This window comes from Perna viridis, chromosome 15 (assembly GCF_037379345.1).
Source record: "Perna viridis isolate PV_CMFRI_1.1 ecotype Kerala chromosome 15, ASM3737934v1, whole genome shotgun sequence".
NCBI lineage: Eukaryota > Metazoa > Mollusca > Bivalvia > Mytilida > Mytilidae > Perna > Perna viridis.
In genome coordinates, this window is record NC_142459.1 from 20,210,717 (window position 1) to 20,219,036 (window position 8,320).

Consider the following 8,320-nt stretch of genomic DNA (forward strand, 5'->3'; position numbering starts at 1 on the left):
CAAAAAGACATATTAAATCTGTAGAGAGTGTTCTTGGTATATATACATTTAAGAAGGATAAAAATACATGTAATAAAAGAGAGAACAAACCTTGGTTAACAAAGATTGTTGGCAAAAACGTAAGGCTTTTAGAATAGCAAAAAGACGCTATAGAAACAACAAAAATATATTAATAAGGAACGAAAGACAAGTGCTGAACGTAGTTATAAACGAGAGTTAAATAGAGCTATAATTTTACATAGACGAAACATGAGAAACAAGATTGAAAACCTCAAAAAGAGTAACTCAAAAGAGTTTTGGAATTTATTGAGAAGTAATAGACAAATAAGTAACAGTAACGATATTTCTATTGATGTTCTGCACGAGTTCTTCAAAGATTTGAACACGGCAGATGATGATAATTATATTGCTCCTGAAGTTCAGCCAGAAGAGATGAACATTACGATAAATTGCAATATTACGGTGACGATTTTATTATCAATGAATATATAAAGAGTTCGTCACAGACTTTTATGCCTATCTGTTTAAAACTTGTCAATATCATATTCAGCACATGACACGTTCCTGAAATTTGGTTCAGGGGAAATATTTTACCGTTATATAAGAACAAGGGAGAAAAGAGGGACCCAAAGAACTACAGGCCTATTACTATTCTATGTTGCCTTGGAAAACTTTTTACAGCTGTGTTAAATACACGTCTTAGTGATTTTGTTGAGACATACTTTTTTCTAAATTAAAATCAATTCGGATTTAGAAAAGGTTATTCCACATCTGATAGCATCTATATTTTACATATATTATTTGATCTTTTGAAATTAAAGAAGAATGAACTGTTAAGTGCGTTTATTGATTTTGCTAAGGCTTTTGACAGTCTGGCGTACTGGCTTGTGGCGAAAGCTAATGGCAAGCTCAATAAACGGAAAGATGCTCAATGTTATTGTAAATATGTACAGTAATATTAAGTCACGAATCTGTAATGAGGCAGATTTTTCTGATTATTTTCCATTTAATGTTGGTGTTCGACAGGGTGAAAACTTATCACCCATGCTTTTTTCATTGTACTTACATGATCTTGATGCTTTTTTCAATAGCAAGAGTACGGAGGGTTTAACCCATATTACTGAACTGAACTGAATCACTTCTTTAAACTGTTTACTGTATTATATGCTGATGACACTGTCCTTTTGGCAGAGTCAAAAGACGATTTACAAAACCAGTTAGTTGCACTACATAATTACTGTGAACTGTGGAAACTTAAAGTGAATATAGATAAAAGCAAAATTGTTATTTTTTAGCAAAGGAAGATTACCGAATAATTCGAGTTTAACGTATAATGAATCCGAATTGAAAATAGTAAATGAATTTAATTATTTAGGAGTAACTTTGACAAAATCGGGTAGTTTCCTACAGGCAAAACTAGTAAATGCCAAGCAAGCTACAAGTGCAATGTATGATATCCTAAAGAAAGGAAGATTGCACCATTTATCTATTGAATGCCAACTGCAACTCTTTGACAAGGTAGTTCAGCCAATACTTTTATATGGCTGTGAAATTTGGGGATCAGGGGATAACCGCAAAACTGAGCGGGTACACTTAAAATTCTGTAAAATGTTATTATATTTGAAGAGTACCACACCAGACTACATGGTCTACGGGGAGCTTGGGAGATATCCTCTTCATATTTGCATCAAATTGAGAACGGTCAATTACTGGTCCAAATTAATATTGAGAAAATAAGAGAAACTACCTGTAATTTTGTAAAACTTTGTTTACGAAATTGTTTTGATGGACAAAATATGATTTGAACAAACTTTATTAAATCCATATTTGATAACTGGATTGTCGTACGTTTGGGATACACAAAATTTTGTCAGTAATACCTGGCTTTATAACACTGTCAAACAAAAACTGACAAATCAATTTAACCAGTCATGGAATTCCCAAGTTCAGAATTCACCGGACACTAAATTATCGAATTTTCAAAGAAAAGTATGCCTTTCGAACACTATTTGAACGTTTTAGATCATAAAAAGGCGATCGGACTTTGTAGATTTACAACTACAAATCGAAACTTGTCGATTTAATCTGGCAGATGGCGAAATATCAATCGAAATGACAGAAAATGCTTTTTATGTAACTCTCACGATATTGGTGATGAGTTTCATTCCTTTTTGCTTGCTCCGCCTTTGATATTTATAGAAGGAATAATTTGAAATTTAGATTTAGATCACTTCCAAATATTCTTGCTATGAAAGATCTAATGCAAACTAAGAACGTCTCGGATCTTAGTAAATTGTATAAATTAATTAATTCTATAATTAAAAAGTTGAATTCTCCAGGGTAATAAATATGTTTACTAATGAAACATGTAATGATTTCATACACTGTTTTGTAACCTATTGTTACCCCACCTAAATTTGGTTGGATTATTGTCATGCAATTTTATCATAAGCCGAAGCATCCGGTTTGACAGTTTTTGTTCTTTTTGCATAGTTCTTGCCCAATAGCTAACCATTCTTACTTTAAGAAATATTTCATGTGGAAATCTACCCAACTCTACATAAACCATAAAATTTGGAGTGCTGCTTCTCAGCTGAAGGATATTTTTACAATGTTTTGTTTATTTTCAAAACCCCAGACCTCAGAGGAATATAACAGTATTGGTGTATCAAATAACTTTAACTGTAAATCAATTGGCAGTGGAATGTTTCTTAGTTTCCTATAGAGAGCAAAAAGAGCTTTTTGGGCTTGATCTATTAGACGCTTTCTTGCATTAGTTAAACTGCCGTTGTAATTGAAAACCGTGCCTAGATATGTATACGACTCTACTATTTTTATAGGCTAAAAACCACTAATTCCACTTTCCATAGGCTTCTATGCTAATTTCACAATATTCAATGGCTTCTCTGGACTTTACCTTAACTTTAACCTGCAGAGGACTATATATCAGCATGATTCTACATATGTCAGCTCACAATCCTCAGAATGGCATGTGGGATTAGCAGACTTGCAGTGCAGTACTGGTCACCGGAAGTGAAGGGTCTATAACTTTAGGTTACAGACCACCAATTCAACCAATGAGCATTTGGAACGTACGCAAAAATAGTCCTACGCAGAAATTACCCCTGTTCCTCATAGTGCTGTGAAAAAAGTTCTCATCTTATTTAAAAAATTTAAACAGTTTCTGAAAGGAAAAACATTTCTGTACATTTTATAGGTGCATTTTGCTTCTTGTGATGTGAAGCCTAATCTCCATAATGATTTTTAAATATACCCCTATCTTGTGAAAACACTGGGATTTCCCATGCTATTTATAGACCCTTCACTTCCGGTGACCAGTACTGCACTGCAAGTCTGCTAACCCCACATGCCATTCTGAGGATTGTGAGCTGACATATGTAGAATCATGCTGATATATAGTCATCTGCAGGTTAAAGTTAAGGTAAAGTCCAGAGAAGCCATTGAATATTGTGAAATTAGCATAGAAGCCTATGGGAAGTGGAATTAGTGGTTTTTAGCCTATAAATAGCATGGGAAATCCCAGTGTTTTCACAAGATAGGGGTATACTTAAAAATCATTATGGAGATTAGGCTTCACATCACAAGAAGCAAAATGCACCTATAAAATGTACAAAAATGTTTTTCCTTTCAGAAACTGTTTAAATTTTTTAAATAAGATGAGAACTTTTTTCACAGCACTATGAGGAACAGGGGTAATTTCTGCGTAGGACTATTTTTGCGTACGTTCCAAATGCTCATTGGTTGAATTGGTGGTCTGTAACCTATATTGTTGTTATATATTTGAAATTGAAAATGTTGTTTACACTTTCTTTTACTGAAGGCAACAACTTTTGTCCTTTCAGTATTAACTTGTAATGTCCATTCTTTACAGTAATTAGCAAACACATCCAATGCTTTTTGCATAGCTTCCTTTGTTTCTGACATTATAATTGTATCATCTGCATAAAGCATCACAAATATTTTGACATATACATCAAACATTTCTGAGCATGAACTTTCTATCAAATCTATATTTTGTACTTGCTAAAAGATTTCTAGATCATTCAAAAAAATTGAGAACAAAAAAGGCGACAAGTTTTCTCCTTGTCTTACACCAACTCCACAGTTAAAGATGCAGAAAGTTTACCTTGATGCCTAATACAAGACTTAATATTCTGATACATATTGAAAATAACTAAAAATATTTTCCCGGTCACATTGGTTTTTTGAACTTAGCCACAGACCATCTCTCCAGACTGTGTCAAATGCTTTTTTAAAGTCAACAAATGTGCAAAATAGTTTTTTACCATTTGAAAAATATACAGCTAAAAGGAAGTGTAACACAAAAATGTTGTCAACAGTAGAATAAACCTTTCGAAATCCAGTCTGAGATTCAAATAAGAGCTCAATCTCATCAGAAAACTTAGTAAGTCTTTCATTTAAAATGGAAGAAAAGATTTTCCCTAAGCATGAATTTAGTGTAAATCCTCTATAGTTATTTGGATCCGATACCAAACCTTTGTTCTTATAAATAGGTACAATAATTCCTTGTGACCAAAGTTCTGGTACAATACCTGTATCGAGTACTAAATTAAAAATCTTTAAGTATACAGGCATTAGCCCCAAAACAGTGTTTTTAAGATATTCATTAAGAATATCAACAACTCCACAGGCTTTGCTATTTTTAGATTTCTAATATTTTTAACTATTTCGTCCTCAGTGATTGGACCATTAAGTATTTCGTTCAATTCACTTGGTAAGTTGTTAAAGAATTTTTCAAAATTAAAAGTTACATTTTCATCTGCGTTTTCTTTTTCATTTAGTTCTATGAAAAAATTGTAAAATGTAGCTACAGAAATATCACTTTCGTCTTTTTCTTTTTTATCTATGCTGTTGAATATTTTCCAAAAAAACTTTGGGTCGGAATTGTTTGCTTTTCGTAAATTATTTCCAATTTTATTCTGAAAGGTATCATACGCTTTTTTCATTTCACCTTTATATTCTTTGCTTGTCTTTTTCATTAATTTTCTATTTTCCAATTTTTAAGAACCTATATCGCTTCCTGGCTTTGTGGAATTTCTTACTACTCTCTTTACATTTATCATTAAACCAAGGTTGATTTTTGTCCTTATCTTTCTGGATTGTTTTACTTCTATTTTTACCAAAAGTTTGTACAGCTAAAGTCTGAAAATAATTACTTATTCTCTCAACTATGTTATTAATTTTACTTTGATTTACAGAATTCTTCCCAATTGATTTTAAATTATCAAGCTCCACTTTTAATTCATCTAACATGCCTTCATGATCATTCCTTACGTTATTAACAAAATCTGGTCGCTTCTTTTCGTTCCATTTAACAATCCTTTCATTTTCACGATCACAATCACTTTTATCAATGTTATAAACAGTTGAGCATTGAATTTCAACATGTAAAAGACAGTGTACATCTGAAATTAATGAGTTAAAATCGTCTACCCTGAATTCTGTGATAAATGGTACAGTACCTGACGATGACAAAAGATAATCCATATGACTAGTATCGTTACATGTTCCTTTCCCAATACCTTTATCTTTGCATAACCTGCTATTACATAAATAAATATTATTTCTTTGGCAAATCTGAATTAACTTATGACCATAATTATTTACATTACAGCAACACTCACTACTTCTTTGAAGTGGTATTTTGTAAAAAGACAGATTTTCATAATCATACATATAAGACACAACATCAACATCACAATCCAAATTTAGTGCATCAACAATATTTTCATCTGGAGTAATGTAATCTTTCAAAATACCGGTTTTTGCGTTGAAATCTCCCAATATCAAACAATTCAGATCGTTTCTATTTTTCAAATGTATCATTTCAGCTTCATTATCATCGAAAGAGTCTTTATATGTGTATTTTGAGTTTTCAGGGGGTATATAAACACAACCAAGAAGAGTATCTATATTTTTACAAACGATGTCTTTTGAGAAATTAACCCATTGGACGAATTCGCCTCCGGTCTTATAAAAGTGTAGGTATTTATGCAATTCTGATTTATATATTATTACAATACCGCCTGATTTTTTTACACCGCTTTCTTATCTTTGAAAAACACTGATAATTTTTTGGTATGGTCAATGAATCAATATCATATACGGTGGACGTTCCCGAACTCAATTGTGTAGTTAATGCCGAGCTCATTTTGGAGGAAGCATCTTAGCAGACCTTCTGTATCTTTTTCACGCGTTCTGTGCAATCCAGTGAAGATTAAATTGTTTTTCATCGACCTGCACTTAAGATCTAGCAGTTCGGCTTTCAAGGTCTTGATCTCCTCACTTTCAGTAACTGGTTGAATCACAGGCTGTATTATTGGCTGGTTTTCAAGAACTTTTATTCTTGCATCTTGGTGTATAATATTGCGTGTGTTGGTTTTAACAACCGCGTTTAGCTCATTAAACAAATTACTTATACCCGTACAGCTTACCTCACATTCTGAAATTTTCTTTTCATACCCGCCAGTTTTATCTTCTAGTCGCCCCGTGCAGGTCCGGGTGTTAAAAGAATAGGCCTGCAGCAGCGCTAAGCTTGTCGTATAAGGCGACTAAATAGTGCTCAGAAACCTAGCCGGGGGCTAGGCGCTCTGCCCACAGAGCAACTGGGATGTGTGCCCCAGGTGGTGGAATGGGGTACCCCTGGCGTGTTACATGCTGGGGTTGTCAGGCTATAATACGGAAAACCTGACCGCAAACCATAGTGGTGCACCGTGTTGGGAAAGATGCCACGTTCCTCGCACGTTAAAGAACCCTGCTATGGTATTCGATAGGAGTAGGAACCTTTGCGCTCCGCCACAGGAGGCTAAATTGCCTGACCTTACCCATCCCCCCTTTTTCCAGTGGCAATCAAAATTTGTCGACCCTATTATCCTTGTGATCCATTCTTTTTTTTCATTTCATGTTCATTTTATCATCCATTTCATGTTCATCGTCTGAATATAGCTGAAATATTGCTGCTCGGACGTTAAACCCCAACAAACGATATCTTCTGGTCTTTTTACTCTATTGGTGACTGTCGTTATATTCTGAGATTGTCAAGTTGTTTTTCTATCTTTTCTTCCATTGTTTTCATTCTTTCATCGATGTTTTTCATCCATTTATTAACATTCTCCATTTTTTTTCCATTCCCGTAGCTATTTGTACAATAAGATTTATGCTCTCCTCAAGAAGACTAGAAGTGAGATATTCATCGGACTGTTCATTCAATACTCGTCTGCTCTCCTCAAGAAGACTAGAAGTATCTTTTAGAGACATTTTGTTTGGATCAATTAATAGCCAATAAAGAGTTCATGGGGTCAGATTTACTACCGGTCAACCGTTTCTTACTACAAGAGTCCTAAGTCCAATTTCATTGACTGTGTTCGTATTCGACTTGATACCTCCAGGGTTATCTAGCCAGGACTGTGAACAGTTCTATACTTGTCAGTAGTGAATATATGATTATATAAATATAAATACGGGCAAATAGCACCACCAATGTTAACCAATTTCTCAAGATTGATGAAATAATAAGTAATATTTATGGCATTGAAGTCATAATATATCATCTCGGATGTTAACTATTCAAAATCTAGAAAATTCCAGAAGCAGAAAAACACGTCCATGTCCTGAAGTCACATGACAGACTTGTCCTACACTGACTTGTCAAGATGTTCAAACTGCACTTCCACATCTGTTCTTCCTGTTTTACGAAACAGACTTCAACAATTGGTAATTTTATTAGTGCGCTAAAGTGCATGCATAGAAATTATAATTTTATGAATAAACTTAAGTAAATAAGGGTAACAACAAAATTACCGAACACTAATCTGATCCATACTAAAGTCAAGTCCAAAATAAATCTGACAAAATAGATATTACACTACCGGAGCAGCTGGTACCACAATGGTCTTGACTTGGTACAGGCACTTCACACGAAATGGTGGGTTAAATCTAGGTATTAGAGCGCACCAAACCTCCTTCTTCCATTGCGGCGTGAATATACCAGTGGTGATTAATAAGCACAAATATACTATTGTCATAATCGGCAATTCAGCGGTCACATCAGCACAAGAAACAATTTACAAAAAAAAACAATCATAACTCATTGTTTTAGATGAAACTGAGTATTTTTCAACCAAGGACTGGTATCTAAAAAAGAATTTGGTAAGAGACCTTTCAATACGCATTTCCTCATACCCCTGATTCAGGAGTGTGTTGTCAAATTCGAGATGTAGGTCCAAAAAGATGCAGAACAAGCTGTTTCTGTAGTCTCCTTTATCTCAAGCTCTGGTGG